Source organism: Nomascus leucogenys, chromosome 19, assembly GCF_006542625.1.
Source record: "Nomascus leucogenys isolate Asia chromosome 19, Asia_NLE_v1, whole genome shotgun sequence".
NCBI classification, from domain to species: Eukaryota; Metazoa; Chordata; class Mammalia; order Primates; family Hylobatidae; genus Nomascus; species Nomascus leucogenys.
Window position 1 is genome coordinate 74,877,413 of NC_044399.1, and position 26,297 is coordinate 74,903,709.

Genomic DNA, 26,297 nt, shown 5'->3' on the forward strand with positions numbered 1-26,297 from the left:
TGGGCTAAGGTATCCCCCCACCTCAGCCTCTTGAGTAGCTAAGACTACAGGCATGTGCCACCAACCCCAGCTAATTTTTTTTTTTTTTTTTGTATTTTTCTATTTTTGTAGAGACAGGGTTTTGCCATGTTGCCCAGGCTGGTCTCAAATTTCTGAACTCAAGCAATCCTCCTGGCTCGGCCTCCCAAAGTCCTAGGATTACAAGCGTGAGCCACCATGCCTGGCTCAATTATATAGAGTGAAAATGAAGTATGGCAAAAACCACTGCTTTAATCAGAAAAAAACCCCCACTATATTATGTACATTACGGAGTCCAATTTAATTATAAACAGATCTCTGCTAGCCAAAAAAGCAAATCAATGTACAAGAATAATGACAGTGTCGTGCATGGTGGCTCATGCCTGTAATCCCAACACTTTGGGAGGCTGAGGTGGGAGGATTGCTTGAGCCCAGGAGTTTGAGACCAGCCTGGGAAACACAGCGAGACCCTGCCTCTACAAGTAAAAAAAATTGGCCAGGCATGGTGGCACACACCTATAGTCAGTCCCAGCTACTCAGGAGGCAGAGGCAGGAGGGTTGCTTGAGCCCAGGAGGTCAAGGCTGCAGTGAACCATGATTGTGGCACTGTACTCCAGGCTGGGCGCCAGAGAGAAACTCTGTCTCTTAAGAAATAAAAATAAAAGAATGATGACAGTACTGGCACAGTAGGATTATCTAATAATGATAAAACACACACACAAATCATTAAATATACTGGTGTACTGAACAAATTTATTCATTCAACAAAGATATAAAGAACACTTAATTTATATTATGTGCTAGGTATTGTCTTAAATACCATGTTTAATGGGGAAAAGGACTTGGTCTTTTTTTTTTTTTTGAGACAGAGTTTCACTCTTGTTGCCCAGGAGGGCATTGGCGCAATCTCAGCTCACTGCAGCCTCCGCCTCCCAGCTTCAAGTGATTCTCCTGCCTCAGCCTCCTGAGTAGCTGGGATTACAGGCACCCACCACCACGCCTGGCTACTTTTTGTATTTTTAGTAAAGACAGGGTTTCACCATGTTGGCCAGGCTGGTCTCAAAATCCTGACTTCAAGTGATCCACCGGCCTTGGTCTCCCAAAGTGTTTGGATTACAGGCGTGAGCCACCACACCCAGCTGGACTTGGTCTTTACATTTAAGAAGTTACAGTCTACTGGAAGCGTCAGCCAAGAAGGCAATTAAAACAGCTTGAATAATGTGACAAGTATTGCCACCTGCGGGTGATAACTTCAGGACGAAGCTAGGCAAGCAAACAGGCCACAGAATAAACTCAGGTCTTTATAATTTATCCCAGGGCCAATAGGAAGCCATTAAATAAGATTTTAGAAAAAAAAATCACTCTCACTTACATAGTGAATTATAGACCAGAAAGGAAGCTTGCAGTAATGAAGGTGACAGATGACAGAGGTCTACATTAGGACAACAGGAGTAAATAAAGAGAATGAGCTGCATTTAAGTTGTTTACTGGGTAAATCCTACAGGACTAGTGACTCAATGTGGACAGCCAGAAAGGGAGAAAGTCAGTCAAGAAGTCAAGTGATTTCTGGCTTACAATTAAGTTGAGACTGGGCGCGGTGGCTCATGCCTGTAATCTCAGGACTTTGGGAGGCCAAGGTGGGTGATCACCTGAGGTCAGGAGTTCAAGACCAGCCTGGCCAACATGGCGAAACCCCGTCTCTACTAAAAATACAAAAAATTAGCTGGGTGTGGTGGCGAGCGCCTGTAATCCAGCTACTTGAGAGGCTGTGGCAGGAGAATCGCTGGAACCTGGGAGGCAGAGGTTGCAGTTGAGCCGAAATCGAGCCATTGCACTCCAGGGTGGGCAACAGAGCGAGACTCCATCTCAAAAAACAAACAAACAAAAAAACTAAACTAAATTGAACAGGAAACTAGAATGTGTGAGGGGATGAGGAAAGTATGATTAACTCCATTTTACGTATGTTGATTCTAAGAGGCCTGTGAAATTTCCAGTACCAAACTGTAACAAACAAGTTAGTTCTGAAGGGAACCAACCTATCAAAAAAAAAAAAAAGTTTGGTACTTTTTATTTAGAAATGTTTTCTGAAACCACAGCAGTGGATAAGATTACCCATGGAGACTGTGCAGAGCAACACCTATATTTAAAAGAGCCTACAGCTGAAGCTGAAAGTAACAGTTCAAGAGGTAAAAGAAAAAGAGGAGAGAGTATGTCTCAAAAGCCAAGAGAGTATTTCAAGGAAGCAGTCAACAATATCCAAAGCTGTCCAACTATCAAGCAAAGTAAGGTTGGATGGGTCTGTTGTATTCAGCAAGGAGCTCATTGATAACCTTGATGAGAATGGTTTCAGTAAAATGGTTTCACATGGCAAAAATAATATTTAAATGAGGAAAGAGATGAAGCAGAGATGGTACCATAAACAAATATTTTAAAAGTAGATGAAAATATTGAAAAGCAGTTTTTCTCTTTCTTCCCCCAGCCAAATTAGATACTTAAATCTTGATAGTCTAGGTATGACGCCTTATAAACAAAAAAAAAAAAGAGAGAGAGAAATCCTGGCTGGGCGCCATGGCTCACACCTGTAATCCCAGCACTTTGGGAGGATGACGCAGGTGGATTACCTGAGGTCAGGAGTTCAAGACCAGCCTGACCAACATGACGAAACCCCATCTCTACTAAAAACACAAAAATTAGCTGGTCGTGGTAGCAGGCACCTGTAGTCCTAGCTACCTGGGAGGCTGAGGGAGGAGAAGTGCTGGAACCCGGGAGGCGGAGGTTGCAGTGAGCTGAGATTGCATCACTGCACTCCAGCCCTGGCAATAGAGCGAAACTCCAGCTCCAAAAAAAAAAAAAAAAGTAAAAGTAAAAGAAAAAAAGAAATCTTGATGGTGGAGAAAAAGACCACAGGAGAAATGAAGAAATAATTAACCAAAGCCTAGTAAAACAACAAAAAGACAACCAGATCATGGGTATGATTATAGTTATGTATCTATAAAACTATAGTTTATATTGGTGTAGTGATGGAATAACAATTACCATCTATGAAGTATTCTTGCCACGAAAATCAAACTTGAATCAAGCCTCTGGCTCCAACTATCAATCTGCAATAAGTATAGAGGGCAGATGAATACAGTGTACACCTCAGTATCCATGGGGCAATGGTTCTAGGACCTCCAGAATTTTGGTATCCAAGGTTGCTCAAATCCCTGATGAAAAATGGTGTAGTATTTACATATAACCTACGCATATCTACCCCTATAATATAATGGATTACATATAATACTCAATACAATGTAAATATTATGTAAATAGTTGTTATAATGTGTTATTAAGAGAATGACAAGAATAAAAGTCTGTATATATTCAGTACAGACGTATTTTTTTTCTAATATTTTCGATCTGGGATTGAATTCCCAGATGCAGAACCCGCAGATACAGAGGGCCAACTGTATGTGAGAGAACACCATGAGGGTACAATCAACAAAATCCAGACTGTGAAAAGTCCTATAGAACAAAAGACCCAGTTTCTTCAATAAATACCAAGGGAAGAAAAAAGAGATAGAAAGGGAAACCTATGGATTAAGTGAGACAGGTGACATATCAACCAATTGCAATTTATAGACTTAATTTAGATCTAGATTTGGACAAATTGTAAAATAAACCAATGAACAAACTTGGGGAAATTTGAACACTGGCTGGACATCTGGTAATACTAAATAACTGAATTTTTTTTTAGAAGTGTTAACAGTATTGTGGTTATTTTTAAAAGTCTTTCAGAAATACACAATGAGGCTGAGTGTGGAGGCTCACGCCTGAAATCCCAAGACTTCGGGAGGCCAAGGCAGGAGGACTGCTTGAGGCCAGGAGTTCAAGACCGGCCTGAGCAACACAGCAAGACCCCCATCTCTACAAAAAGAAAATAAACAATGAAAAAGCTACATCAAATCAAAGTAAAATAATATCATGTCTGTGACTTGGGTAATGACAGTGAATGAGAGAGATACATGAAACAAGACAAGCTTTGAATTGCTAACTGTTGAGGCTGGGTAATGGGTACATACGGGTTCATTACACTATTCTCTAACTTTGTGTAAGGGTCTGACGTTTTCCATAATAAAATATTTTTTAAAAAATCAGGAGAGGAATTAAAGGATCATGGCAGATGGGAGGCAGGACTAGATTGCAGCTTCGGACAGAGCAGCATGCAGAGGCTTGCACTGTGAATTTCAGCTCCAGATCCACTGCAAGAACAAACTAGCAATCCAAAGAGGATCCACAGACCCTCTGAAGGAAGCGGACTGCTCCTGCAGGACCCAGGAGACACCCCAAATACTGTGAGTGCCCCAACTGCAGAAGTGAGAAAGGAAGACCCTCCTCTCCTGAGCACACACCCCCACTGGAGAAGCTGAAGGTCTGTTTGCGGTTGAAGTTTCAGACTTTAACTTAGAGAGCCACGCAAAATGCAGGGGTAGAGGATGCAGCAAAAAGGCCCCGGGAGCTCACTGGATCCCCAAGCAGCCCATTCTTGCCTGGCACCACAGGGAGGGTGGCCAGAGCAGGAGGGGGTAAAACCCCACACAGAGAAGGAATTCTCTAGCTAAATTTTGTAAGCATTTGAATGGGGTGGGAAGCCTCCTGGCCAGAACTCAGGGGAGGGTGAGAATCCGGCATGCAGACTTCACAGGCTAGGGAAGAACTAAAGCCCTTTTCTTTCGCCACTGGGAGGCAGACAGCCTGAGCCAAGTTTCCTTTCTTTCTTTTTTCTTTCCTTTTTTTTTTTTTTTTTTGAGACAGAGCATCTTGCTCTGTCGCCCAGGCTGAAGTACAGTGGTCCAACCTCGGCTCACTGCAGCCTCTGCCTCCCGAGTAGCTGGGATTACAAGCACATGCCACCACGCCTGGCTAATTTTTGTATTTTTAGTAGAGACAAGGTTTCACCATGTTGGTCAGGCTGGTCTCAAACTCATGACCTGAGGTGATCCACTGCCTCAGCCTCCCAAAGTGCTGGGATTGCAGGCGTGGGCCACCGCGCCCGGCCTTGTCATAATTTTTAATGACTGCATGATATTTGATCATGTGGATGTACTATTTTTAACAATCTTTTATTGCTAGATATTTAAATCATGTCTATTTTCAATTACCAGCTTGAAGACAGTAACCCAACCCAACAAAGACAAAGAAAAAAGAATAAGAAAATATGAACAAAACCTCCAAGAAGTCTGGGATTATGTTAAATGACCAAACCTAAGAATAATCAGTGCTCCTGAGGAAGAAGAGAATTCTAAAAGTGTGGAAAACATATTTGGGAGAATAACTGAGGAAACTCCCCTGGCCGTGCTAGAGACCTAGACATTCAAATATAAGAAGCACAAAGAACACCTGGGAAAGTCACTGCAAAAAGATCTTCACTAGGCACACTGTCATCAGGTTATCCAAAGTTAAGACGAAGGAAAGAATCTTAAGAGCTGTGCGACAGAAGCAACAGGTAACCTATAAAGGAAACCTATCAGATTAACAGCAGATTTCTCAGCAGAAACCCTACAAACTAGAAGGGATTAGGGCCTTATCTTCAGCCTCCTCAAACAAAACAATTACCAGCCAAGAATTTTATATCCAGTGAAAGTAAGCATCGTGTATGAAGGAAAGCTACAGTCATTTTCAGACAAACAAATGCTGAGAGAATTCACCATTACCAAGCCACCATTACAAGAACTGCTAAACGGAGCTCTAAATCTTGAAACAAATCCTTGAAACACATCAAAACAGAACCTCTTTAAAGCATAAATCACATAGGACCTACAAAACAAAAATTCAAGTTAGAAAGCAAAAGCAAAAAACAAAACAAAAAAAAACCCAAAGTACACAGGCAACAAAGAGCATGATGAATGCCGCGTTACCTCACATTTCAATACTAACACTGAATGTAAATGGGCTAAATACTCCACTTAAAAGATGCAGAACTGCAGACTGAATAAGAACTCACCAACCATCTGCAGCCCTCAGGAGACTCACCTAAAGCATAAGGACTCACATAAATTTAAAGTAAAGGGGTGGAAAAGGGCATTTCATGCAAATGGACACCAAAAGCAAGCAGGGGCAGCTATTCTCATATCAGACAAAACAAATTTTAAAGCAACAGCAGTTAAAAGAGATAAAGAGGGACGTTATATAATAGTAAAAGGCCTTGTCCAACAGGAAAATACCACAATCCTAAACATATATGCACCTAACACTGGAGTGCCAAATTTATAAAACAATTCCTAATAGACCTAAGAAATGAGACAGACAGCAACACAATAACAGTGGGGGACTTCAATACTCCACTGACAGCACTAGACAGGTCATCATGACAGAAAGTCAACAAAGGAACAATGGATTTAAACTATACCCTGGAACAAATGGACTTAACAGATATACACAGAACATTTCATCCAATAACCACAGAATACACATTCTATTCAACAGCGCATGGAACTTTCTCCAAGGCAGACCACAAAACGAGCATCAATTTAAGAAAACTGAAATTATATCAAGCACTCTCTCAGACCAAATTGGAATAAAACTGAAAGTAAACTCCAAAAGGAACCTTCAAAATCGTGCAAATACATGGAAATTAAATAACCTGTTCCTGAATGACCACTGGGTCAAAAATGAAATCAAGATGGAAATTTAAAAATTCTTTGAACTAAATGACAATAATGACACAACCTATCAAAACCTCTGGGATACAGCAAAGGCAGTGCTAAGAGGAAAGTTCATAGCCCTAAACACCTACATCAAAAAGTCTCAAAGAGCACAGACAGACAATCTAAGGTCACACCTCAAGGAACTAGAGAAACAGAAACGAACCAAACCCAAACCTAGCAGAAGAAAATAAATAACCAAGATCAGGGCAGAACTAAATGAAATTGAAACAAACAAACAAACAAACACAGTAAAAAAGATAAATGAAACAAGCTGGTTCTTTGAAAAGATAAAACGAAATTGATAGATCATTAGCAAGATTAACCAAGGAAAGCAGAGAGAAAATCCAAATAACCTCACTAAGAAACGAAACAGGAGATATTACAACTGACACCACAGAAATACAAAAGATCATTCAAGGCTACTGTGAACACCTTTACACACAGAAATGAGAAAACCTAGAAGAGATGGATAAATTCTTGGAAAAATACAACCCTCCTCGCATAAATCAGGAAGAATTAGATACGCTGAACGGACCAGTAACAAGCAGTGAGATTGAAATGGTAATTAAGAAATTACCAACAAAAAAAGGTCCAGGACCAGATGGATTCACAGCAGAATTCTACCAGACATTCAAAGAAGAGTTGGTACCAATTCTTTTGATACTATTCCACAAGACACAGAAAGACGGAACCCTCCCTAATTCATTTTATGAAGCCAGCATCACCCTAATACCAAAACCAGGAAAGGAAAGGAAACTACAACCAAACAACCAAAAAAGAAAACTACAGACCAATATCCTTGATGAACATAGATGCTAAAATCCTTAACAAAATACTAGCTAACCAAATCCAACAACATATCAAAAAGATATGTTGATCCACCATGATCAAGTAGGTTTCATACTAGGGATGCAGGGATGGTTTAACATATGCAGGTCAATAAATGTGATACAACACATACAGAATTAAAAACAAAAACCACATGATCATCTCAATAGATGTAGAAAAAGCATTCAACAAAATCCAGCATCCCTTTATAATTAAAACTCTCTGCAAAATCAGCATACAAGGGAAATACCTGAACATAATAAAAGCCAACTATGACAAACCCACAGCCAACATAATACTGAATGGGGAAAAGTTGAAAGCATTTCCTCTGAGAACTGGAACAAGACAAGGATGCCCACTCTCACCACTCCTCTTCAACATAGTACTGGAAGTCCTAGCCAGAGCAATCAGACAAGAGAAAGAAATAAAGGGCATCCAAGTCAGTAAAGTGGAAGTCAAACTGTCACTGTTTGCTGACGATATGATCGTTTACCTTGAAAACCCTAAAGACTCCTCCAGATAGCTCCTAGAACTGATAAAAGATTTTGGCAAAGTTTCTGGATTCAGGATTGATGTACACAAATCAGTAGCTCTTCTATACACCAAGAGCGACTAAGCAGAGAATCAAATCAAGAACTCAACCCTTTTTACAGTAGCCACAAATAAAATACTTAGGAATATACTTAACCAAGGAGTTGAAAGACATCTACAAGGAAAACTATAAAACGTTGCCAAAAGAAATCAGAGATGACACAAACAAATGAAAACACATCCCATGCTCATGGATGGGTAGAATATTGTGAAAATGACCATACTGCCAAAAGCAATCTACAAATTCAACACAATCCCCATCAAAATACCATCATTCTTCATAGAATTACAAAAAAATGATTCTAAAATTTATGTGGAACCAAAAAAGAGACCACATAGCCAAAGTAAGACTAAGCAAAAAGAACAAATCTGGAGGCATCACGCTGTCTGTTTCCAAACTATACTATAAGGCCATAGTCACCAAAACAGCATGGCACTGGTATAAAAACAGGCACATAGACCAATGGAACAGAATAGAGAACCCAGAAATAAACCCAAATACTTATAGCCAACTGATCTTCAACAAAGCAAACAAACACATAAAGTAGGAAAAGGGCACCCTTTTCAATAAATAGTGCTGGGATAACTGGCTAGCCACGTACAGGAAAATGAAATTGGATCCTCATCTCTCACCTTATACAAAAATCAACTCAGGATGAATTAAGGACTTAAACCTAAGACCTGAAACTAAAAACTCTAGAAGGTAACACTGGAAAAACCCTTCTAGAAATTGGCTTAGGCAAGGATCTCATGACCAAGAACCCAAAAGCAAACGCAATAAAAACAAAGATAAATAGCTGGGACCTAATTAAACTGAAGAGCTTTTGGACGGCAAAAAGAACACTCAGCAGAGTAAACCAACAACCCACAGGGTGGGAGAAAATCTTTACAATCTATACATCTGACAAAGGATTGATATCCAGAATCTACAATGAACTCAAACAAATCAGTAAGAAAAAACAAACAATCCCATCAAAAAGTTGGCTAAGGACATGAATAGACAATTCTCAAAAGAAGATATACAAATGGCCAACAAACATATAAAAAATTGCGCCCAGGCGGGGTGGCTCACGAGATCCGGAGTTCAAGATCAGCCTGGCCAATATGGTGAAACCCTATCTCTACTAAAAATACAAAAATTAGCCGGGCATGGTGGTGCATGTATGTAATCCCAGCTACTCGGGAGGCTGAGGCAGTTGAATTGCTTGAACCAGGGAGTCAGAGGTTGCAGTGAGCCAAGATTGAGCCACTGCACTCCAGCTCTGGGCGACAGAGCAAGACTCCGCCTCAGGAAAAAAAAAAAAAAAAGAAAGGTGATACTGGTTCAAGTTTGTCATCAACTCTATAACCCGAGTAATTAATCTAAATTTTCTACATAGTAGATAACATCTAAGGCACCCTTTAACTCAGATTATTTCATCCTGTGAATTTTCTAACTTTAACCTTTCCAACCTTTAACATGTATTTTTGCTATCAGAAAGCACAAGTATATGATTGAGCTATCATACTTATTTTAAGAATACAATTTTACCTTTGCAGTTGCCTTTTAATGTTTTAACACATAATTACAAAATACCACATGAAAACAGAAATTTTTTTTTTTTTTTTTTTTTTTGAGACTGAGTCTCACTTGATGCCCAGGCTGGAGTGCAGTGGTGTGGTCTCGGCTCACTGCAATCTCTGCACCCCGGGTTCAAGCGATTGTTTTGCCTCAGCCTCCCGAGTAGCTGGGATTACAGGTGCATACTACCACGCCCAGCTAATTTTTTTTATTTTTATTTTTAGTAGAGATGGGGTTTCATCATGTTGGTCAGGCTGGTTTCCAACTCCTGACCTCAAGTGATCCGCCTGCCTTGGCCTCCCAAAGTGCTGGGATTACAGGCATGAGCCACCACGCCCAGCTTTTATTAATGTTTTTCTGTTTTTCTTGAGACAGGGTCCTCACTCTGTCACTCAGGCTGGAGAGCAATGGCATGATCAATCATAGCTCACTGCAGCCTCTAACTCCTAGGCTCAAGAGATCCTCCTACCTTAGCCTCCTGAGTAGCTGGGACCACAGATGCATGCCACCATGCCTAGCTAATTTTTTCTTCTTACCCCCAACCCCCGCTAGAGACGGGGTCTCGCTATGTCGCCTAGGCTGGTATTTAATTCCTGGCTCAAGCGATTCTGTCACCTCGGCCACCCAAAGTGCTGAGGTTACAGGCATGAGCCACCATGCCCAGCCTCTAATAAATGGTTCTTAAATGGAGTGAACCTTTTTTTTTTTTTTTTGAGACGGAGTCTCACTCTGTCGCCCAGGCTGGAGTGCAGTGGCACAATCTCTGCTCACTGCAAGCTCCGCCTCCCAGGCTCACACCATTCTCCTGCCTCAGCCTCCAGAGTAGCTGGGACTACAGGCGCCCGCCACCACGCCCGAGAATTTTTTGTATTTTTAGTGGAGATGGGGTTTCACTGTGTTAGCCAGGATGGTCTTGATCTCCTGACCTCATGATCCACCCGCCTCGGCCTCCCAAAGTGCTGGGATTACAGGAGTGAGCTACCGTGCCTGGCCTGGAGTGAACATTTTTAAAGGAAGAGTTTAGAATTAATATTTTGCAATGAACAATCTACATTAACAGTACAAATGAATCAGGTAATATTTTCATACTACCTGGTATAGAAGTTCTTAACCTTTTTTGAGGTTACCGGACTCCTTTAAGAATATAATGAAAGCTAAGATCTTTCCTCTCAAAGAAGCACATATGAAAATCAACAAAATATTACATGTATTTTAAGGGGGTTCACAAATCTTTCCAAAGTCAAAATAATGAATAAGAAGATTTAGTATTTTTGAAATGTATTTTGGCAGTATTCCAATATTCTCTCTTAAGCTACTTGTATATATGACAAACATAATTCAAAGAAGAGTCTGATTTTTTCATTTGCATGTCAATATCCAGACTTTCTTAGAGATCAAGGACACTGTTGCTTAAGCACTAGAAACAGACTTTAGTATGCTTTTGGAATGCAGAATTCTTAAGCATTCTCTGTTCTAATATTATATCCATGTATCTGCTATCCAATGCAGCACCTAAGACAACAATGTGTTTATTGCTAGGGTAAGTACCCCATCACAAAAAGAGAAAGTGGAAGAGTTAAAAAAAAATTGAAAGGAAACAAGAGAGCATTAAAATACTTTTATAAAACAAGATGGTGATCATTTATTAAATCATTCCCATTTTATGTTTCCAAATGTGTTAAACAAGTTTCACACTTAATCAAAACAACCTTTACAAAATAATCATTAATAATCTGTTCTTGGCTGGGCGTGGTGGCTCACGCCTGCCCAGCACTTTGGGAGGCCGAGGCGGGCAGATTACCTGCAGTCAGGAGTTCAAGACCAGCCTGGCCAACATAGTAAAACCCCGTCTCTACTAAAAATACAAAAAAAATTAGCCTGGCATGGTGGCGCATGCCTGTAATCCCAGCTACTCAGGAAGCTGAGGCAGAATCACTTGAACTCGGGAGACGGAGGTTCTAGTGAGCCAAGATCGCACCTCTGCACTCCACCCTGGGTGACAGAGCAAGACTCCATCTCAAAAAAAAAAAAAAATCTATTTTTTACATTGGTCCCTGACAACTAGAAGTTTATGAAATGGGAAAATACAGAAAATAAAGGATGTGTGTGAGGGAAGACATAAATAATTATATGTCAACAGTAGAGGCGCAATGACATGAAAATGGAAATCATCGGATTTATTAGATGTAGAAGGAAGAAATAAAGACTTATGCAGTAAGTCATCAATTATCAATGGTTCCTAACCTCAAATTGTCACTTGTCAAAGCTTTATTTAAAAGGTCAGCAGAGGCCGGGCACGGTGGCTCAAGCCTGTAATTCCAACATTTTGATGGGCCGAGGCAGGCAGATCACTTGAGCCCAGGAGTTCAAGACCAGCCTGGGCAACACGGAGAAACCAGGTGATATGGTTTGGCTGTGTCCCCACAGAAATCTCAACTTGAATTGTATCTCCCAGAATTCCCATGTGTTGCGGGAGGGACCCAGTGGGAGGTAATTGAATCACGGGTCGGTCTTTCCCGTGCTATTGTTGCGATAATAAGTCTCATGAGATCTGAAAGGTTTATCAGGGGTTTCCATTTTTGCTTCTTCCTCATTTTTCTCTTGCCCCTGACATGTAAGAAGTGCCTTTCACTTCCTATCATGATTCTGAGGCCTCCCCAGCCATGTGGAACTACAAGTCCAATTAAACGTTTTCTTGTTCCCAGTTTTGGGTATGTCTGTATCAGCAGCATGAAAACGAACTAATACACAGTAAATTGGTACCAGTAGAACAGGGAATTGCTGAAAAGATACCTGGAAATGTGGAAGTGACTTGGGAAGTGGGTAACAGGCAGAGTTTGGAACAGTCTGGAGGGCTCAGAAGACAGGAAAACCTGGGAAAGTTTAGAATCTCCTAGAGACTTGTTGAATGACTTTTACAAAAATGCTGATAGTGATATGAACAATAAGGTCCAGGCTGAGGTGGTCTCAGATGGAAATGAGGAGCTCGTTGAGAACTGGTGCTAAGGTGACTCGTTATGTTTTAACAAAGAGACTGGCAGCATTTTGCCCCTGCCCTAGAGATTTGTGGAACTTGAATGTGAGAAAGATGATTTAGGGTATCTGGCAAAAGAAATTTCTAAGCAGTAAAGCATCCAAAAGGTGACCTGGGTGTTTTAAAAGTATTTCGTTTTAAAAGGGAAGCAAAGCGGCCAGGGGCAGTGGCTCACACCTGTAATCCTAGCATTTTGGGACGCCAAGGTGGGCGGATCGTTTGAAGTCAAGCAGTTTCGAGACCAGCCTGGCCAACATGGTGAAACTCCATCTCTACTAAAAACACAAAAATTAGCCAGGAGTGGTGCTAATCCCAGCTACTGTGGCTGGGATCCCAGCTACCTGGAGGCTGAGGCAGGAGAATAACTTCAACCCAAGAGGTGGAGGTTTCAGTGAGCAGAGATCGCACCACTGCAGTCCAGCCTGGGCGACAGAGCAAGACGCCATCTTAAAAAAAAAAAAAAAAAAAAAAAAAAGGGAAATAGACCATGAAAGTTTGGAAAATTTGCAGCCTGACTATACGATAGAAAAGAAAAACCCGTTTTTTGGCCAGACACGGTGGCTCATGCCTGTAATCCCAGGACTTTGGGAGGCCGAGGTGGGCAGATCATGAGGTCAGGAGATCGAGACCATCCTGGCTAACACGGTGAAACCCCGTCTCTACTAAAAATACAAAGAATTAGCTGGGCGTGGTGGCGGGCGCCTGTAATCCCAGCTACTCGGGAGGCTGGGGCAGGAGAATGGCGTGAACCCAGGAGGCGGAGCCGAGATCACACCACTGCACTCCAGCCTGGGCAACAGAGCGAGACTCCCTCTCAGGAAAAAAAAAAAAAAAAAAAAAGAAAGGAAAAACCCATTTTCTGGGGAGAAATTCAAGCTGGCTGCAGAAATTTGCATAAGAAGCAAGGAGCCTAATGTTAATCCCCAAGACCAGGGAGAAAATGTCTCTGGTCCGTGTCAGAGAACTTCCCGGCAGCAGCCCCTCCCATCACAGGCCCGGAAGCCCAGGAGAAAAAAGTGGTTTCATGAGCTGGGCCCAGGGTCCCCATGCTGTGTGCGGCCTAGGGACTTGGTACCCTCTGTCCCAGCCACCCCAGCTGTGGCTAAAAGGGGCCAATGTACAGCTCAGGCTGTAGCTTCAGAGGGTGGACGCCCCAAGCCTTGGCAGCTTCCACATGGTGTTGAGCAAGCGGGTTCACAGAAGTCAAGAACTGGGGTTTGGGAACCTCCAACTCAATTTCAGAAGATGTATGGAAACGACTAGATGCCCTGGCAAAAGTTTGCTGCAGGGACAGGGCCCTCATGGAGAACCTCTGCTAAGGCAGTGCTGAAGGGAAATGTGGGGTCAGAGTCCCCCACACGAGTCCCTACTGTGAGTCCCAGCTGTGAGAAGAGGGACACTGTCTTCCACACCCCAGAATGGTAGATCCACCGACAGCTTGCACTGTCGCCTGGAAAAGCTGCAGACACTCAAGGCCAGCCCGTGAAAGTAGACAGGAAGGAGGCTGTACCCCGCAAAGTCACAGGAGCAGAGCTGCCCAAGACCATGGGAACCCACCTCTTGCATCAGCGTGACCTGGATGTGAGACCTGGAGTCAAAGGAGATCATTTTGGAGCTTTAAAATTTGACTGCCCCGCTGGATTCTGGACTTGCATGGGCCCTGTAACCCCTTTGTTTTAGCCAATTTCTCCCATTTGGAATGGCTGCATTTACCCAATACCTGTACCCCCATTGTATCTAGGAAGTAACGAGCTTGCTTTTCATTTTACAGGCTCATATGCAGAAGGGACTTGCCTTGTCTCAAATGAGACTTTGGACTATGGACTTTCGGGTTAATGCTGAAATGAGTTAAGACTTTGCGGGACTGTTGGGAAGGCAAAATTGGTTTTGAAATGTGAGGACATGAGATATGGAGGGACCAGGGGTGGAATGATATGGTTTGGCTGTGTCCTCACCCAAATCTCAACTTGCATTGTAGCTCCCAGAATTCCCACGTGTTGCAGGAGAGACCCAGGAGGAGGTAATTGAATCATGGAGGCTGGTCTTTCCCATGCTATTCTCGTGATACTGAAGAAGTCTCACCAGATCTGATGGGATTATCGTGTTTCTGGTTTTGCTTCTTCCTCATTTTTCTCTTGCCACCACAATGTAATAGGTGCCTTTTGCCTCCTGCCATGATTCTGAAGCCTCCCCAGCCATGTGGAACTGTAAGTCCAATTAAACCTCTTTTTGTTCCCAGTTTCGGGTATGTCTTTATCAGCAATGTGAAAACGAACTAATACATACACCCCATCTCTACTAAAAAACACAAAAATTAGCTGGACATAGTGGCGCATGCCTGTAGTCTCAGCTACTCAGAAGGCTGAGGTGGGAGGACCACAGCCCAGGATGCAGAGGTTGCAGTGAGCTGAGATCACGCCACTGCACTCCAGCCTGGGCAACAGAGGGTGACCCTGTCTCAAAAAAAAAAAAACAGATTATCTATCATGCTTGAATAGAACATATTATATATTACGGCTCTTAATCTTAATCCAAATATTTTCCAGATGCAGCAATGAAGCAAGGCAGAAGCTATTCTCAGTCAAGAACTGAGTATCTTTTCAGACCAGTTGCTTTCAAGAATCTGTTAAGCAATGTTTCCTGATAAGCTGGGTTCCATGACACCTTGCAAGTTACCAGATGTTTAGAATAGTAGTTCCACATGGATGGAACTGCGACCATTATCCTTAACAAACTAACATAGGATCGCAAAGCCAAATGGCACATGTTCTCACTTATAAGCGGGAGCTAAACAATGAGAACATGTGGACACATAGAGGGAAACCACACACACTGGGGCCTTTTGGAGGGTGAAGGGTGGTAGGAGGCAGAGAATCAGCAAAAATAATTAATGGGTACTAGGCTTAACCTATGTAACAAACCTGCACATATACCCCTGAACTTCAAAAAAAAAAAAAAGGTAGTTTCAAAATAATAGCATTTTTTCAAATTCATTTATGAGACGAGATATTATATTAATCTGTATGACTATTCACATCACAGATATACTTGTTCTCAACAATTTTTGCCATTTTATTCAATTATCTTTAGAGTTTTTTACACAATTAAAGGAAAAAACCTATTTTTTAAAAAAGCTGGTAAAGAATTAAAAACGTTTTGCCCATAATTTAGTGAATTAAAATCTGAATTTCAGTTAGAAAAGTAAAAGCAACTTTTCTTTTGAGACGGAGTTTTGCTCTTGTCACCCAGGCTGGAGTGCAATGGCGTGATCTCAGCTCACTGCAACCTCTGCCTCCCAGGTTCAAGTGATTCTCCTACCTCAGCCTCCTGAGTAGCTGGGATTACAGGCACGTGCCACCACACCCAGTTAATTTTTGTATTTTTAGTAGAGATGGGGTTTTACCATGTTGGCCAAGATGGTACCAATCTCTTGACCTTGTGATCCACCTGCCTCAGCCTCCCAAAGTGCTGGGATTACAGGCATGAGCAACGGCGCCCGGCCACGCTACTTTCTTAGTTATGCTGGTTCTACAAGTTTTTTTAAAACCAGACAAAAACTTAAAGAGCACAGACAACCGGCATCCAACAGAAAAGAGACATAAAACTTGTTTATTCACTTTTTAAGTCTTAATGTTCCTACCTAATAATCTATTTTTTAGATAATCAAAAAAGAACCAAACCAAAATATTATAAGATACTGAGGTAAGTTACAACAAAGTCACAAAAAGTAAAGAGAATTAGATAGGAATCTGATGTTTATAAACAATCTGTACATTTCCATTCTAAGGTGAATGTTACAGTTACAAGAATGTTCTGAATACAGCATAAAGCAACATTACCTTCCTTTAGGCTTAGACAATCAACTCACCAAATGCTTAGGGAATCTCATCTAAAGTTCTAAGCTACAAGGAACAAAATTTAATCAAAATAGGAGACTACTTACTTTCTTTTGAACATACTAAAAATCAGGTAGAATTTATCAAGTAGCATTTATGAAAATACGGGGCTTGGGCAAATTTGTGGGGGCATATTACAAAGAGGCCAGGGCCAGAGGACTGCTTCAGTCCAGGAGTTCAAAATCAGCCTGGGCAACACAGCAAGACCACATCTCTACAAAGAATAATAAAAAAAAAAATAATTAGCCAAGCATAGTGGTGCATGCCTGTGGTCCTAGCTACACAGGAGGCTGAGGCAGGAGAATATCTGGGCCCAGTAATTTGAGGTTACAGTGAGCTACGATCAAGCCACTGTACTCCAGCATGGGTGATAGAGGGAGACTTTGCTATTAAAAGAAAAAAGTTGTGTTCACAAAGTCTCCCTAAACCCCAGTTTCCTCATTAAGCCTGAGTTTCCTCAATTGTATAATAGACTTAAATGTGAAATTCACCTTAAAAGATTCAGTGAGGAATAGGTAGGATATTAATGTAAACAAATTTTATAAACTAAGAAGTACCATATATTACCTATTACAATTAGTTCTGAACTTTAAGTCAAGACCCAAGGTAATTCAGGAACATCTCCTGAGACGAAAAAAACAAAAAACAAAAAAGAACAGGTAAGGGCCAGGCACAGTGGTTCACACCTGTAATTCCAGCACTTTGGGAGGGTGAGGTGGGCAGTTTGAGCCGAAGAGTTCAAGACCAGCCTGGGCAACACAGTGAAACCCAGTCTCTACCAAAAAAAAATTTTTTTTAATTAGCCAGGCATGGTGGCACATGCTTGTAGTCCCAGCTAGTGAAACCCCATCTCTACAAAAAAAATTATTTTAAATTAGCTGGGTGTGGTGGTTGACGTCCCAGCTACCCAGAGGCTGAAGTGGGGAGGATCACCTAAGCCCAGGAGTTGGAGTCTACAGTGAGCTGCAGTGATTACGCCGCTGCACAAAAGCCTGGGAGACACAGTGAGACCCTGTCTCAAAAATAAATAAAGAAAAATAACAAAATAACAGAAAACAAAACAAGCAAACAAAAAACCCCAGCTAAAACAATGAACTTGAGACATGCTTTCTTAGAAAAGTCACTGAAATTGACTTACTTTTTGACACTGTTTTCGTTTAACATTGTGAAGAATTATCTCCTGTGGGAGTGTCATATGACTGCTGCTCTGAAATTTTTTTTTTTTTTTTTTGAGACGGAGTCTCACTCCATTGCCCAGGCTAGAGTGCAATGGTACGATCCCGGCTCACTGCAACCTCCACCTCCTGGGTTCAAGTGATTCTCCTACCTCGGCCTCCCGAGTGAGCGAGCACCTGTAATCCCAGCTACTCGTGAGGCCCAGGCAGGAGAATCGCTTGAACCCAGGAGGTGGAGGATGCAGTGAGCCGAGATCACACCACTGCACTCCAGCCTGGGTAACAAGAGCAAAACTCTGTCTCAAAATAAATAAATAAATAAATAACATAAATAAAACTCCATCATTAACACTATACTATAATGCAGTCAAATAATTTCTTTTAAAAAAGTAAATTTTCCTATAAAATCATTGCATCACGTATCTGAAAAAGACTCCAGTCTATAGCTAAATCCATGAGATTACATAGAAGGACAAGATACTCCATGAGAGTAACTTCATTTCCTTAGATCCATCTTTGTATTTCCTTTCTTACCCAGAGAGGTAAGTTTCTAGAGTTTTAAAATTGTTTTCTGATTAAAAGATGGCAAAATTTATCAAAAGATTAACTTTATGTTCTTGAAGTATCATGTGCTCTGTATTCATGTGCTCTGTACGAATAACTGAAGATATGAGAGAATTTAGACTTTTCCCATTCACACTATTACAAATGATAAATGAAAGTTTTGTTTGTTTGTTTGACACAGAGTCTTGCTCTGTCGCTCAGCTGGAGTGTAGTGGCGCAATCTCGGCTCACTGCAATCTCCGCCTCCCAGGTTCAAGCGATTCTCCTGACTCAGCCTCCCGAGTAGCTGGGATTACAGGTGCCCACCACCACGCCCGGCTAATTTTTGGTATTTTTACTGGAGGCAGGATTTCACCATGTTGGGCAGGCTGGTCTCGAACTCATGACCTCGTGATCCACCCACCTCGGCCTCCCAAACTGCTGGGATTACAGGCGTGAGCCACCGCACCTGGCCTAAATGAAAGTTTTTAATCCAATACTGAGACGTTTTTTGATGGGGGACTGAGTCTTGCTCTGTTGCCCAGGCAGGAGTGCAGTGGCGCAATCTCCACTCCCTCCCTGCAACCTCCACCTCCCAGGTTCAAGCAATTCTCCTGCCTCAGCCTCCAGAGTAGCTGGGATTACAGATGCCCACTGCCATGCCTGGCTAAATGTTGTATTTTTAGTAGAGACAGGGGTTTTCACCATGTTGTCTGTGATGGTCTCAAACTCCTCACCTCAAGTGATCTGCCTGCCTCAGCCTCCCAAAGTGCTAGGATTACAGGCGTGAGCCACCATGCCTGGCCTCAAACACTGAGACTTTAACATGTCTACTTCTTATTCTGCTTCAGCTTGGAGGCCCATCTATGATTCACTAGCATCTGCTGTCAGCAGGTAATAAAAACAAAAAAAAGAGATCAGGTTGGTTTATCAGTATGGTAAAATCACTGAGGGATGGACTGTGCTCAGGTATGGTTCACTGAAAAAGTTGTAAAATTCTTTTATAGCTTCACCATCTCCTCACTTTTCTATTAGTTACAGCTAACCACTATACTTCATTCATTTTGCAAGATTTAAGTTACCTATCCAAAATTTACATACGAAAATGTTTTCTATTTTACGATTAGCCTTGAGCCAAAGATTAAGCCACCACTTTTTTCACTGAGAAGCGTTCCTACTGACCTCAAATCTACTAACTCCAGTATTAAAGGCAAGTGCTGCAAACAGTTGGTCCACAGCTTTAAATCTGAAGAAATAAAGTAGAAATAGTTTTGGGGCTTTGAAATCAATCAGACTTAGATTTAAGTAACACAAGTTAAGTCATATCTGGATGTCCGTTTTTTTCTTATTAAGAGCAATCATGTTTTTTGTTTTTTTGTTTTTTGTTTTTTTTTTTTGAGGCGGAGTCTCGTTCTGTCACCCAGGCTGGAGTGCAGTGGTGCGATCTCGGCTGACTGCAACCTCCGCCTCCTGGGTTCACACCATTCTCCTGCCTCAGCCTCCCAAGTAGCTGGGACTACAGGCGCTCGCCACCAGGTCCACCTAATTTTTTTTTGTATTTTTAGTAGAGACACGGTTTCACCGTGTTAGCCAGGATGGTCTCAATCTCCTGACCTCGTGATCCGTCCGCCTCGGCCTCCCAAAGTGTTGGGACTACAGGCGTGAGCCACCGCGCCCGGTCTGCCCTTTGCCTTTCACCAGACGTCCCAAATGTACATTATGAGATGGTTTCTATTATAGTCTTGTGATGGTTAATTTTACATTCCAACTTGGCTAGGCTCAGTATATTTGATCAAACAATAGTTTAGATGTTGCTGTGAAGATATTTCTTTAGATATGATTAACATTTAAGTCAGTGGACTCAGAGTAAAGTCAATTATCTTTATAATGTGGGCGGGCCTTATTCTATCAGTTGAAGACCTTAAGAGAAAAAGAAAAGACTGATTTCCCAAGGAAGATAGAATTCTGCCAAAAGAGTGCGTTTGGACTTGAGATGCAACATTACCTCTTCCCCAGGTCCCCGGCCTGTCAGCCTACCCTACAGATTTTGAACTTGCAAGCCTTCACAATAGCATGAGCCAATTCCTCAAAATCAACCAACCAGTCAATCTCTACACACACATACCCTATTGGCCTTGCTTCTCTGGAGAAACCTAATATACTGCCATACTCCAGCAGCAGTATTCTTCTCCTATAATATAGAAACTTTATTAATATAAACTTAGTCTGTCACTAAACTCTACCAGAATGAATATTCTTCACTCTTCATACTGCTTGAACTCTACTCCCTGGGTACCCTCCAAGCAAATTAATGCTTTCAAGGATTATCAAATGTAATAAACTGCTCACCATTCTACAACAAACAAGAAAGATGTGCTGAATAAGGGCTACTTGTAGAATAAAGTAGGTAACTGAGAACTCATCCTATTTTTGTTTTGTCATTGCTTTCCACTAAGTTTTTTATATTCACTGCCTCTGCAGCTTGTAAGCACCCTCTCATTACTGCTCATCTTTCCTCTCTTTACTTTTCTCTTCTTGTGTCTTCTTTCTCAGTCCGTCTACCTTATCACCTCCTGGATTTCCTTATCACCTCCTGGGTGCATCCTTATTGCCACACCAGAGTGATCAAACGTTAGGTACCATCTTCATCCCAGATGTGTTCATTTGTTGATGGGTGCTCTTCTTCACTGCCCCTCTAAAAAGAGAAAGTTTCAGGCTAGGCGCGGTGGCTCACACCTGTAATCCCAGCATTTTGGGAGGCCGAGGTGGGTGGATCATAAGGTCAGGATTTCGAGACCAGCCTGGCCAAGATGGTGAAACCCTGTCTCTACTAAAAATATAAAAATTAGCCAGGCACGGTGGCAGTCCCCTGTAATCTCAGCTACTCGGGAGGCTAAGGCAGGAGAATCGCTTGAACCCGGGCGGCAGAGGTTGCAGTGAGCCAAGATTGTGCCACTGCACTCCAGCCTGGGCGACACAGTGAGACTCCATCTCAAAAAAAAAAAAAAGTTTCCCACTTTTGTCTTCGAAACGAAGCCATTCTGAACACCTGAAGGTTCTAAAGAAACTGAATTATGACTTTAGATTTTGTCATAAATCGCTTTTTCCTTGTACTATCTGTTATCAGTTGTTGTATATTACACACATGTACAGTCATTCCAGGACCCCCCGGATACCAGTAAAACGATGCTCGAATCCCTTATATAAAATGGCATAGTATTTGCATATAACCTACATACATACTCTCATATACTTTAAATCATCTCTAGATTACTTAGAATACCTAAAAAAAAATAAAAGCTATGTAAATAGTTGTTTATTGTATTGTTTAGGGAATAATGACAGGAAAACTGCATGTTCAGTACTGACACAACTGTCATTTTTTTTTTTTTTTTTTTTGAGACGGAGTCTCGCTCTGTCGCCCAGGCTGGAGTGCAGTGGCACAGTCTCAGCTCACTGCAAGCTCCGCCTCCCAGGTTCACGCTATTCTCCTGCCTCAGCCTCTCTGAGTAGCTGGGACTACAGGCGCCTGCCACCACGCCGAGCTAATTATCATTTTGTCTGAATAGTTTCAATCTAGAGTTGGTTGAATCCACAATACAAAACCCATGGATATGGACGGCCGACTGCATATCCCACAAATAGTGGGAAGGAATGTGAGGACAAACAATGACTGTTTTCATACGATTTTCAAGACTGTGGGTCACTTTTTTCTTTTAAATTTACTTTAATGTTGGCCTGCAGTGGTGGTGCACTATAATCTCTGCCCCTTGGGAGGCTGAGGTGGGAGGATTGCTTGAGGCCAGAAGTTTAACACTGGCCTGGGCAATGCAGCAAGACCTATCTCTAAAAAAAAAAGAAAAGAAAAAATTACAAAATTTAGCCATGCATGCTGGCATGTGCCTGTAGTCCTAGCTACTCAGGAGGCTAAAGTGGGAGGATCACTTGAGCCCAGGAGTTCAAGGCTTTGGTGAGCCATGATGACACCACTGCACGCCAGCCTAGGCAACAGAGCTTTTATAAAAGTTGTCTTTAAAAATCCCTCAAGAAGAAAACACAGTTGCCTTGTTCATTATATAACTATCTAGTCTTCCTGGGATGTTGTAATACAGACACATTCTTTGCATCTATATTAACTTTGTTGCTTTCTATCTTATGTTCTCTCCCCTTTGTATCTAGACCAGGGGTCAGCAAACTCTGCAAAGATAGTATTTTAGGTTTTGTGGGCCATTCAGATTCTGTAGCAACTCTTCTGCCACTGTAGTAAGAAAGCAACAATAAACAATATATTGGCTAGGTAAGTGCCACGGCTCACTAATCCAGCACTTTGGGAGGCTGAGGCATGAGGATCCCTTGAGCTCAGGAGTTTGAGATCAGCCTGGGCAGAACAGAACAGCAAGACCTCGTTCTACCACAAATTTAAAAATTAGCCAGGAATGGTGGCACACACCTGCGGTCCCAGCTACTCAGGAGGCTAAGGTGGGAGGATAGCTTGAGCCTGGGAGGTTGAGGCTGCAGCAGTGAACTGTGATCACATCACTGCACTCCACCCTGGGCGACAGAGCCAGACCATGTCTCCAAAAAAAAAAAAAAAAACACAATATATAAACAATATATAACATATAAAGAGGCCGCTCATTGTGCTACTGTCAACAAGGAGCTGCCACAGCCACCCCCTCTTGCTGTCGCCCCAGAATGCCCCTCACATCATCCTGGGCCCCCATTTCAGGCCCCCCTTTCTGGGAGTGCCCTCACCTCTGTGCAAGATCCCAGGCTACGGCTTCCTGCCCCTGCCCGGGTGGAGATGCTCGCCTGGCAGCCGGAGCTCCTGCAGAAGCAGAACCTGGCCCAGTGCCATAGGGGGACTCTCCGTGGATGGGGAGGAGGCCCCAGCCCCTGAGGACGTCAGCAAGTGGACCGTGGATGATGTCTGCAGCTTCGTGGCATGGGGGGCCTGTCTGGCTATGGAGAGTATACTCGGGTCTTCAGGGAGCAGGGGATCGATGGGGAGACCCTGCCACTGCTGACGGAGGAGCACCCGCTGACCACCACAGGGTTGAAGATGGGGCCTTGCCCTCAAGACCCAGGCCCAGGTGGCCAGGCACCTGGGCCACATCTTCTACATGGCCAGCTTCCCCATGGCTCTGCTGCTGCAGCCACCAACCCTGCGGGCCCCGGAGCGGGAACTCAGCACAGGAGAGCAGCAGCCCTTGCCCCCCATGACAGCCACCTCCCCCTATGGAGGGGGCCACGCCCCTGCCGGCTGAGCTTCGCCCAAGCAAGAAAATGGGACCTTGGTTCTGCTTCCAGGGGCCCCCAACCCTTCCCAGCCTCTGTGCTGAAGTGGCCAGGGGTGGGTGGGGGGTGGGGCCATACAAACTCCCAGGAACCACCACTTGATGCAATGGCCCTGCCTCCCACAGCTTGCTTGCTTTCTTTCGGTTTGGGATGCAAACAAAAACAAAAACAAAAAAAATTTTAAAGGAAAATGTGAAAAAAAAAAAGAAAGAAAAAGATATGGTTTTGTTCCAACAAAACTTTATGGACACTAGAATTTGAATTTCACCTAATTTTTTTTTTTTACAAATTATTAATTTATCAAATAGATTTTATAAAATTATTTTACAAAATATTTTATTTTGATTTTTCGACCACTAAAAATTGAAAAAACAAACAAGCAGTTTTAGGCTTATGGTACAAAATCAGGTGGCAGGCTGAGCATGCTGGCTCACACCAGTAATCTCAGCACTTGCAGAGGCCGAGGCAGGAGGATCAGTTGAGCCCAGGAGGCTGAGACCAGCCTGGGCAAAAAAGTGAGATCCCCACCTCTACAAAAAATCAAAAACTTAGCCAGGTGTAGTGGTGCGCATCTTGTGATCCCAGCTACGTAGGAGGCTGAGGCAGGAGTAATGCTTAAGCCTAGGAAGTCAAGGCTGCAGAGAAGCCATGTTCAGACCACTGGACTCCAGCTTGGGGGACACAGACCCCTTCTCAAAAACAGCAGGATTTGACTTGCTAGCTATAGTTGGCGAACCCTCTTACATCTAGAAATTACCTGATACAGCTACTTCTAATAGTAGTATCTATTTCACAAGATTGTCAGGAAGATAGGGCCGGGCATGGTGGTTCACGCCTTTAATCCCAGCACTTTGGGAGGGCGAGGCGGGCGGATCACCTGAGGTCGGGAGTTTGAGACCAGCCTGGCCAACATGGCAAAACCTCGTTTCTACTAAAAAACACAAAAAATTAGCCAGGTGTGGTGGCGCGCGCCTGTAGTCCTAGCTACTTGGAAGGCTGAGGCAGGAGAATCACTTGAACCCAGGAGGCGGAGGTTGCAGTGAGTGGAGATCGCGCCACTGCACTCCAGCCTGGACGACGATACTCAGTCTTAAAAAAAAAAAAAAAGTGCAGTTTCCCAAAACGGCACATTTATTCAATATTCAAAGCTTTATTTTAACAAAATAAATCAATTATTCAACAACTGTCAAACAGTATTGGCAAAAAATAAAATACCTTTTAAATCATCATACCAAAATACTACTAGGGTTAAACCATTAAAAACTGCCAATAATGGTTCAACCTAATAGCTATCAATGATATTTAAACACCATTAGCAAGCCTCTCAGCAGCTAGCATAAACAGCAGAACTTGTGGGTTTAGTTACCATTCTCACTAGTTTTGACCCCAAACAATTAGGCAAACACAGAGTAACCCTGTGACTTAATAGTACTTCATACATACACGTATTTACCACTTCTCACAATATACTGTAACTATCTGCCCTGATGTTGCCTCAACAACCCTTGACACACTGTTCATTGTATCCCAACCAAATTCACGGTAATTAATTAATGAACAGTAGGTATCTAGTGTTTCTGAATAACTACTGTAGGCATCCTGTAAAAACTAAGATCAAAACTTACTGTGTTCTGAGAGACTAAAGACACACTCTCACTCTTTTTAAAATTCAAAAGAAAAAGTAAGCAAGACTCCAACTCAACACAAACAAAAACCAAACCTCTCCTTACATTTAATCTATGCTGAAAACTAGCATGAGTACTGATTCATGGGTCTTCTGCTGAAGCAACTTCTAGCAGTATAAAACACAGCTGTGTCCTGGCCCCCTTTTCTGTATTTCTTTTTTCTTTTTTTTTTTGCCCCGAGACGGAGTCTTGCTCTGTCGCCCAGGCTGGAATGCAATGGAGTGATCTTAGCTCACTGCAACCTCCGCCTCCCAGGTTCAAGCGATTCTCCTGCCTCAGCCTCCTGAGTAGCTGGGACTATAGGCGTGCACCACCACGCTCGGCTAATTTTTGTATTTTTAGTAGAGATAGGGTTTCACCATATTGGTCAGGCTGGTCTCGAACTCCTGACCTCATGATCCGCCTGCCTCAGCCTCCCAAAGTGCTGGGATTACAGGCATGAGTCACTGCGCCCGGCCCTTTTCTATATTTCTTAATGTTTTTACCACTTTTGGATATTCTGGAAGAATATTCTCTACCCACCTTCAAATTACATAGAAGAAGACAGACAAGGATGAAGAAGATTTGAAATTATTTTCTAACAAGAATTTTAATGTACAGTCACTCCCACAAATTCTATTCTGGGTAAAATTAGATTTTCACAGGGTAATTTAAATCCTACATATGAATGATCTGTACTTGATGTATGGAGGTACCTGCCAAGGAGGTTAAAAAGCTGGGTTGAGGGAAACTCATCCACTCATCAGACACTGAAAGACAAATCTATCCACTCTTTCAGACTGACTCATGTGATGTGATTGGTCTCCCATACTAAGACTACTTAAATACTTGTCATCCATCTACCTTAGAGATGTTGAAGAGGATAATAATAATTACAACATAATCCTCTTTATGAGAGCCCCATGAGAAACTCTAGCCCAAGCTTGTGCTACCCACGGCCCAGGACGGCTTTGAATGTGGCCCAACACAAATTCGTAAGCTT

General features: G+C 42.5%; 1 protein-coding gene across 2 annotated transcripts in view; it reads right to left on the reverse strand.

Annotated features, from left to right (window-relative positions):
* PAFAH1B1 (platelet activating factor acetylhydrolase 1b regulatory subunit 1) overlaps positions 1-26,297 on the reverse strand; it is a 94,454-nt gene that overhangs the window by 51,102 nt on the left and 17,055 nt on the right. The window contains exon 2 of one of the 2 annotated variants that reach the window (XM_030800478.1): positions 3,055-3,119. The exons of the other annotated variant lie outside the window; for it this stretch is intronic. The gene's annotated coding sequence lies outside the window, so the exon portion shown is untranslated. The remainder of the gene's footprint in view (positions 1-3,054; positions 3,120-26,297) is intronic. 2 annotated transcript variants of the gene reach the window in all.